The sequence below is a fragment of the Magnolia sinica genome, chromosome 18, assembly GCF_029962835.1.
Source record: "Magnolia sinica isolate HGM2019 chromosome 18, MsV1, whole genome shotgun sequence".
Classification (NCBI taxonomy): Eukaryota; Viridiplantae; Streptophyta; class Magnoliopsida; order Magnoliales; family Magnoliaceae; genus Magnolia; species Magnolia sinica.
In genome coordinates, this window is record NC_080590.1 from 71,353,546 (window position 1) to 71,363,286 (window position 9,741).

A 9,741-nucleotide genomic window follows, 5' to 3' on the forward strand; every position below is an offset into this window, starting at 1 on the left:
CTTCTTTAGTTCCACAGCCTCGAATTTTCTTATGAGATTAGACACTTTAGTATTAATATCATCATCCGCTTTCAAAAGGTATAATCTGCCCCTCTCCATTGATTGAGTGGGCTTAGAAGTGGTGCTTGCTTTTGGGGAGGTGTCTCATAATTGTGCATTTTCAGCAAGTCTGTCCAAGTAGTCCCATACATCATCAACATTTTTATTCATGAATTCCCCATTGCACATTGTCTCGACCAATTGGCGCATGGAAGATGTCAGACCATCATAGAAAAAGTGTGTAATGTGCCACGTTTCAAAACCATGTTGTGGGCATGAACTGACAAGATCCTTGAACCGCTCTCAGTATTGGAAGAATGTTTCATCCTCCTTTTGGGTGAAGTTCTTGATTGACTTTCTAATGGTGTTCGTTTTATGATGTGGAAAAAATTTCTTTATGAACTCCCTTATCATATCATTCCATGTGCCAATAGATCAGGGACGTAGTGAATGCAACCACATCTTAGCTTTCTCTTTCAGAAAAAAGGGAAAGAGTTTTAGTTTGACCATGTTCTCAGACACATTAAGAAAATATAAAGTGGCTATAATCTCGTCAAACTCTTTCAAGTGCAGATATAGACTTTCAAATTCTAGTCCATAGAATTTTGAAAGGAGTTGGATCACCCCTAGCTTAATATCCATATGTCCCGTATTTTCTGGAAAAACCATGCATGAGGGCGTGCTCACCCCCACCGGTTGTAAATAATCTCACAAAGTACAAGGCGGGGTGCTTGATGCTCCTCATTCTCATCCTAGACTTCCTCAACCCAAGGTTGAGGTTGTCTTCCCGTTTGATTGACCGGTTGATTGGCAGCCATCACTTCAATTGACTCTGAGGATCTCGAGTGGTATCTAATCATGTGATGGATAAATAACCCCTCAACCAATCCTCCTTCACTCAAAAGACGTCGAATGTTGTCACAGACCCACTTGGGCATGAAACACTCTCAGCGCTCAATTTTAAATTCCAACTTAAACCTAAAAGAAAGAAGGGAAATAAAAATCTAAAAAAAGAAAGAGAGAGGGAATTAGAAAGAAGTTACCAATTTGAAAGTTCCTAAATTAAGATCCTACAGAATAGAACAAAACAAATCAGTTTCTAAAAACAGAAATTCTAAGAAGGAAAGTTTCTAAAAACATAAAATAGAAAGTTTCTAAAAAGAGAAAGAGTTAGTTTCTAAAATCAAATTTAGAAAATTTTTAAACATAGAATTAGGAAGCTAAGTTAGTTTCTAAAATAAAACAAAAAATTCCTAATCTTAACCTAATTCCAAAACTAGCTAATCTCAGAAAAACACAACCTGAAAGTTTCCTGGTTTATCATTTAGCATGATCATTGAGTTAGCAAGACAAATGAGCCCCGATAGGAAGATTAATCAAGCATCTACCTCAACAGGATGTGTGCCCGAACTCGTCACAGGTAAATCTTAGCCTCACATCCCATGTCCCAAAACACCAGGTATAAAACCCTTAAAATTGAATAGAACACCTTAGGGTTTTTTGTTAGAAAACTTTTTCAAACTTCAGAAAAATCTTTAAGTTTTCTACCTTTGTCGATTTATCAACAAGTGGTTCGATGAAATCGAACCCTTTGTCGATGTCCTCAACGCTGACTTGATCTTATCGAAATGAGGACCTAAGATGTCTAGCAACCACAAAGATATCTGGACTGAATTATCGATGGATCGATGGAATCATCGATATCATCGAAGTTTGAATCTCGAGTCCATCGAGCCAACTCGATAAAATCGACATTTGGTCTATTGTGTCCATAGTACTGTAAAGGTAAATCATGTAATCCTCAATATATCGAAGAGCTCCTCGATATCCTCAGAATTCAAATCTCGATGATATCGGAAGCCCTTCGATGATATCGGCTTGAGACACAAACCTATCCAATAAGTTTTCAGGTTGTTTTTCTTAGATTGAGGGTCACTTGATAAAATCAATATTCAAATGTCGATCATATCGAGGCCGGGTCGATGTCATCAAAAGTGGACAAAAGCTGGTGTTGACATTAATATGGATGACATTTTTGAGGAACTGGATTCTGACTCAGCAAATGATCCAGATTTTGTACCATCTGATGTTGATGCACGTCTGAGTGCATTAGAGGATAAAGTTGAGAATATAAATGTAAAGTTGGAAAACATGTCTGTTGCTCATGATTTGCAATTCAAGTACATGCGCAAATATCTTAGGCGCTTGAACAAAGGCATGCACCAACTTGATCCCTCTATTCCTGCTCCGTCATCAAGTTCTAGTTCTGAGTAGTTTTTATAAGACTTCTGGTCTGTAATAACTTTATAACTTAGCACTTGACTGACTTTGAGTTTGATACTATTTATGTTTTATGTTGGATTTTATTCTATGTAAAGCAATGCTGAGTATCTCTATCACTATTTTGCTATACTCTCTTACCTCCTCATGTTTACTCTCATGAATTCCTTTCTTTAGTTCTCCTTTGTCATATTGTGACAAAAAGGGGGAGAATGGTTTGTTCTTAATGTGATTATGAGAGGAGTAGCATTGGTTATGTTACAAAGGAGGAGTCAGGGGGAGTATATGTTTGATCTTGTTGAATGAAACTGGTTGAATGTTGAAACTGGTTGAAACTGGTTGAATGTTGAATATTGAATATTGAATATTGAATATTGAATATTGATTTGCAGGTATTAACCAGTTGTTTTACTTTTGTTTATCTTGGTTATGTGTTTTGTCACTAATTTGACAAAGGGGGAGATTGTAAGTGTTATAGTTTATATCCCTGTCTGTTGTCAAATTTGTGGTGCCAAAATCACTGTTATGTTATATATAACTTGCATAAGTGAAGCTCTCTCAAGGATCAACATTCATGAACAAGCTAAGCTCACAACAAGCAAAGCTCACAAGACAAGACTCAAGCTGCAAGACTTCAAGAAGAGTACAAGGCAGAACTCAAGACCCTTTCAAGATTGAGCTACATGAAGAGTTCAAGATTGATCTATATCAAGACCTCAAGACTCATACTTCAAGGTCACTTGTTCCTAATGTTTCAATGTCCATACTTCATGATTGAGGTTTGACTGACCATAGGTTGACCTTAGAAGTAGGTCATTTCGGATACATAAACTGAATGTTTATTTTACATGTGATTGGCCTATTCTTCGACTAGTCCTAGGCCTTCTTCGACTAGTCCTAGAGTTGCTTCGACCAGTCTAAGAAATTCCTCGATCAGTCGTGAGTTTGTTACAAATTCCGGATGAAATCTGTTAGGCTTCGACTAGTCCAGGAATCTGTTCGACCAGTCGTAGGAACAGTGTCGACTGCATCTACGACCAGTCGAACATCTTCGACTCGAATTCCAGTGAAGCTTTTTAGGACCTACGACCAGTCGAAGGAGAGCTACGACCAGTCGTAGGTGACCTACGACCAGTCGTAGGAGACCTTCGACCAGTCGTAGAACGGTCAGAGCATATCCCGCCAGATTTTTCAAATATCTGTTGTTGCTTCGACTAGTCGAAGAGCACTCTAGACCAGTCGAAGACACGATCTGCTCACCTATAAATAGTGCACGAATCTCATAAGAAATCATCGATTTAATTAATTCATTCAAGCCAATCTTCGTCGAACTTCTGAGAGATAATTCTGTGCTCCATCTAAGCTAAGTGTGCTTATTTAATATTCTCTTTCCTTAGCTTTATTTAATTGATTTTGTTTCTGCTATTCCAATCTGATTTGATAAGAGGAATTATTATTCCCTTTCTTTGGAATCAAAATCAATTAAGGCAAGCCCTATTTGGTTTAATTTAATATCTATTAGAATTAGAACCATTGTAATCGAGTACTGGACATTGAACTTGGACATTCAATCATCTACTTTGATTTGGTTCTACCGGGCTGCTACAACGAAGAAGATATTCAGGTATTTTACATTTAATTGTAAATCCCTTTCTATTTTGGTTTCTTTCAAGATTTGCCAGAAAAATCTTGTTGTATTGGTTTTCTGAGGAGAGCCAGGAAAACTCAGAAGTGGGGTTTTTTAATTGTGTAAGCCCACAGACAAAGACACAATTGTAAAGGTTTTAGGTGAACCTGGGAAAACCTATTTTTAGTGAACGCTAATATCCCCTGTGTGAGGATATTAGGAGTGGAGTAGCATTTTGTGTGGCTGTTGTATAGCAGTTGGTGAACACACAGGCGAACCACTATAAACCCTTGTGTTGTGGTTGATTGATTTATTCTTCTAATCTTTAATTAATTTTTGTGGGATGTATGTATGGTGGTGAATGTTGTAATTATTTAATTCAAGCTTTGTGAGAATATTATAATAGTTTAGAATTTATTTTCTGCTATTCCTTTATCAGCTTGATTTTCAATTTCATTTGAAAGTTGTTCCAGCAAGGTTGCCCTGCCATTTTTATGGTGTATGGCTGTCCCTAGAATAATACATTTTTAATTACAATTTATTCAGTTTGTATTTAATTCTGTATTCCTCTTCGATTTGAGATTTGATACAAAGATCTTTCTAGAAATAAGGTTGTCCTAGCATAAACTCTGGTTTTTGGTGTAAGGTTGTCCTTAGAACAACATTTGTATCAACCTCTCAAGATTTGAATTTTGAGGTTATTTTAATTTACTGCTTTGTGATTTACTTTGGCTATCATTTTCTTTTTATTTCCACTGTTATTAGTTTTATTTGGCATTGTCCTATTCACCCCCTCTAAGACATATAGCTTGGCCTTTCCAAGTGGTATCAGAGCCTAATAGCTCTTTTTTTTTAATTTAATTCCTGAGCTAACGATTTAAGCTATTTAAGATGTCAAATTTTGATAGCCCTTCAATCACTAGGCCTCCACTCTTTGATGGCTCCAACTATGCCTATTGGAAAGCCAGAATGAGGATCTTCCTCAAATCAATGGATGAAAATGTGTGGCAAGCCACAGTGACTGAATGAAATCCTCCTGTCATGGAAGTTACTGGGGTTGATGGTTCAAAATCTATGAAAGTCACACCATATTACCAATGGACCACTCTTCAGAAAAGTGAGAGTAGTACAAATGCTAAAGCACTAAATGCAATTACTTACGCACTATCACCGAATGAGTTCAAAAGAATCATTTCCTGTGATACTGCAAAGCAAGCTTGGGATATATTAGAAATGACACACGAGGGTACTACAATTGTCAAAAAATCTAAAGTTCAACTCCTCACAACCAGATTTGAAGAAATTCATATGGAGGAAAATGAAATGTTTATGGACTTTTACACTAGATTGAATGACATTGTAAACTCAATGTGGGGTCTTGGCGATAAAATCCCAGAAAGTAAAGTGTGTGCAAAAATACTACACTCACTTCCTGAACGGTTCAATTCAAAAGTAACCGCGATCCAGGAACTTCGTGATACGGATAATATGAGGGTAGAAGAACTAGTTGGTTCACTACAAACCTACGAGTTAAACTTTAAAGCTCCTAAAAGTAAATCTATCGCACTAAAATCTTCTAAATGCAATTCAAAAGAAAATTCTGATTCAGAAGATGATATGGCTCTTTTAGCTAAAAAAATTTACAAAATTTTCAAAAGCAAGAAAAGGGTTGATTTTCAAAAATCAAATGATAAAAAGAAGTTTAGAGACAAATCTAGAAAATCTTTGAAAGATAGTCAATGTTACAACTGTCAAGAATATGGGCACTTAGCAAATAGATGTCCGAAAAGGGACAAACCCAAGAAGAAGGGTATGTTGGCTACATGGGATGAATCATCTAATTCTGAAGGTACTTCTGAATCAGAAGATTCTGAAACTGAGTCGGGCAATGAGGTCAAAGCTCTTATGACTCTAGCCAAATTCACATTTTCAGATAATGACTCTACAAGTGAAGAAAATCTGAATAGTGAATGTGAAAATGAAGATGATCTTCAAGACGCTTACAATGCCCTATATAAGGAAAGTTGTAAAATTGCTGTCAAACTTAAACTTCAAAAAGAAAAGTTTTCTAAACTCAAAAATTGTTTTGATTCACTTGTCTTAGAAAAATTACAAATTTCAGATTGTTTTGAAAAATCAAAATGCGATTTGAAATTCAAAAACTCCCTAATTATTGATTTAAAATCTGAAATTGAGAAACTTAAAACTGAAGTATCTTCTCTTCTGAGTTTAAAGGACACATGGAAATATGCCCAAGGTGATCCAAAGTTAGAGAAACTTTTATCTGGATCAAGAAAATGAGGCGATCGATCCGAGTTGGGCTATGATAAAAATTTACCTCCTAAACAAAAGTATACTCCTCCTATGTTTGTTAAAGGAGAGTCCTCAAACTCAAAAGGGAAAAGTACTTATCAAGATTTTTCTAAAAATTCAAAAACTTTTCAAAAACCTAGAAACAGCCATGTCAACTTTAATCAGAAACGAAATCCACTAACTGAAAAGATAGTTGATTTACTCAAGGAGCTCTTAAAATCTAACTCTATAGGTCATTCCTACAAATATACACAAAAGAAGACCAACTATGTTCCTAAACCTAAAACAGTTATGAAATGGGTTCCTAAAGTTACCTGCTTGGTTGCTCACACTGCTTTCAAAGCAACAAGTCATTCAAAGTGGTACCTAGACAGTGGATGCTCCAGGCATATGACAGGTGACAAAGCCTTATTCACCGATCTGAAAGATATGACTGATGGTTCAGTCACATTTGGTGATGGTAGCAACTGCAAGATTATAGACCAAGGTACGGTCAACTTTTTAATCTTCCGGTGTTTAAAAATGTTTTATACGTTGAAGGCTTAAAACATAACTTGCTTAGTATATCACAAATATGTGATAATAACCATAATGTTCGGTTTTCTAATCAAAGCTGTGAGATAATAAACAATAAGGGTTCTGTAATATTAACTGGACGTAGAACGTCTGAAAATTGCTATATTATTAGTGAATCCAGCTCATCTAATCAAACATGTTACATGGTCCATACAGACGAGACGGATTTATGGCACAAACGTCTTGGACATGTACATTATCGAAATTTATATCGATTGAGCAAACAAGAACTTGTAAGAGGTTTACCCAAACTTCAAAAATTAGATAAAATATGTGGTGAGTGCCAGATAGGCAAACAAACAAGGAATTTACACAAAAAGGTGAATTCAAATACCACATCAAGACCACCCGAACTTCTCCACATGGATCTGATAGGACCTACCAGAACAGAAAGTCGTGGTGGTAAAAAGTATATCTTGGTAATAGTTGATGACTTTACCAGATTTACTTGGGTAGTCTTCTTAAGGGATAAATCTGAAACCCTTGAAGAAGTAAGAAAAGTTCTCAAAAGGATTTAAACTGAAAAATCTTCTCAAATTAGTAAAATTCGTAGTGATCATGGATCTGAATTTGAGAATAGCAATTTTGAGAAGTTCTATACCGACCAAGGAATATTACATGAATTCTCTACTTCCAAAACTCCATAACAAAATGGAATTGTAGAAAGAAAGAATAGGGTGCTTCAAGAAATGGCTATTGTCATGTTGAATAGCATGAAGCTCTCTAAAAATCTTTTGGCTGAAGCAGCCAACACAGCTTGCTATATTATTAACTGAGTATACACTAGCAAAGATAATAATAAAACGGCTTACGAATTATGGTTTAATAAAAAGCCTACTGTTAAATACTTTCGAGTTTTTGGCAGCAAGTGCTATATTTTACGTGATCGTGAAAATTTGGAACAATTCGATACGAAGAGTGATGAAGGTATTTTTCTAGGATATTCTTTAAACAGTCGAGCTTATAGAGTTCTGAACAAAAGGACTGGTGTGATTCAAGAATCCATTAATGTTGTCATTGATGATCACTTAAACACACCAATTTCTAATTCAGATAATGATAAAGTACTAATCATTGATAAACCCTATACTTCATCGAATCAGACTGATTCTGAGTTGAGGACATTATGTATGTTTTACATCCCAAATTGAACCATCTAACGTAAAAGAAGCTCTAGCTGATGAGAACTGGATTGTTGCGATGCAAGATGAAGTCAACCAATTCGTAAGAAATGATGTTTGGTATCTCGTACTAAAACCTAAAGATAAACACATCATTGGAACAAAATGGATTTTCAAAAATAAGTATAACGAATGTGGAAATATAATTAGAAACAAGGCTAGACTGGTGGTACAAGGTTATACTCAAATTGAAGGGATTGATTTCGATGAAACCTTTGCACCAGTAGCACGTCTTGAATCTATTAGACTATTTATATCCATTGCATGTTTTAGAAAGATAAAGATCTATCAGATGGATGTAAAAAGTGCTTTTCTAAATGGCGATTTACATGAAGAAGTCTATGTTGAACAGCCAATGGGTTTTGAAGATTCCAAAAATACTGATCATGTATATCGGCTTAAAAAGGCACTTTATGGATTAAAATAAGCACTTAGGGCATGGTATGAGAAACTAACAAAATTTCTTTTAAGTCATAATTTTCAAATGGGATCTGTTGATAAAACTCTGTTTGTTAAAAAACATAATGATCATATCTTAATGGTACAGATTTATGTTGATGATATCATTTATGGATCAACTTGTACTGACTTGACTACTGAGTTTGCAGATTTGATGAAATCACAGTTCGAAATGAGCATGGTTGGGGAATTGACTTATTTCCTTGGATTGCAAGTAAAGCAACAACCTGAAGGAATATTCATTTCTCAATCTAAGTATGCTTTGAATCTAATCAAGAGATTTGGATTTGAGAATGGCAAGAATTTTGATACTCCTATGAGTACTACCCTGAAACTCTCAAAAGACTCTAATGGTAAAAATGTTGACTCAAAACTTTATCGGAGTATGATTGGTAGTTTGTTATATTTAACTGCTAGTAGACCTGATATTTCTCTAAGTATTGGTATTTGCGCAACATATCAATCTGATCCAAAAGAATCTCACTTGATTGCTGTCAAGCGAATTATTAGATATATCGCAAGTACTGTAAATCTCGGTTTTTGGTATCCTCATGAGACTAATATCCAATTAGCTGGGTACTCGGATGCTGACTGAGCTGGTAATCTAGATGATAGAAAATCAACCAGTGGTGGTTGTTTTTTTATTGGAAATTGTCTAGTTTCCTGGTTTAGTAAGAAACAAAATTCTATATCACTTTCAACAGCTGAAGCTGAGTATATCGCAGCTGGTAATGCATGTACACAGCTTGTTTGGATGCAACGAATGCTAAGTGATTATGGAATTAAACAGGATTCTATGTTATTACATTGTGATAATTCCAGTGCGATAAATATTTTAAAAAATCCTATTCAGCATTCTCGTACTAAGCACATTGACATTAGATTTCATTATATAAGGGAATTAGTAGAAGAAAAAGTTATATCTCTAGAATATATTCCTACTGAAGATCAACGAGCTGACATTTTCACAAAACCTCTCGATAAAAGCAGGTTCAAAAAGATGAAATTTGATCGTGGCATGTGCATTTTAAATTGATAATTTATGCCTTCTTGTATTATAGTGTATATATTTGCTAGATTGAATTCCAATTTTTGTTTAAATTGCAAGTAATTTGAATTTTTGGGGTTTCTTCGACCAGTTGTGAGTATACACGACCAGTCGTCCTACGACCAGTCGTAGATACTCACGACCAGTCGTGGAACACGGGTTTCACTTCAAATTGAGAATTTTTCACTTTCTTCCTCATTTCTTCTTTCTTCTCCTTG

At 35.4% G+C, this 9,741-nt stretch overlaps 1 non-coding gene across 1 annotated transcript; it reads left to right on the forward strand.

The window, feature by feature from the left end:
• The first annotated feature begins 298 nt into the window (after window positions 1-298).
• On the forward strand, window positions 299-405 carry LOC131234193 (small nucleolar RNA R71). The gene has a single exon (XR_009165601.1). It is a non-coding gene; the product is annotated as a small nucleolar RNA R71 (small nucleolar RNA).
• Window positions 406-9,741: the final 9,336 nt, after the last annotated feature.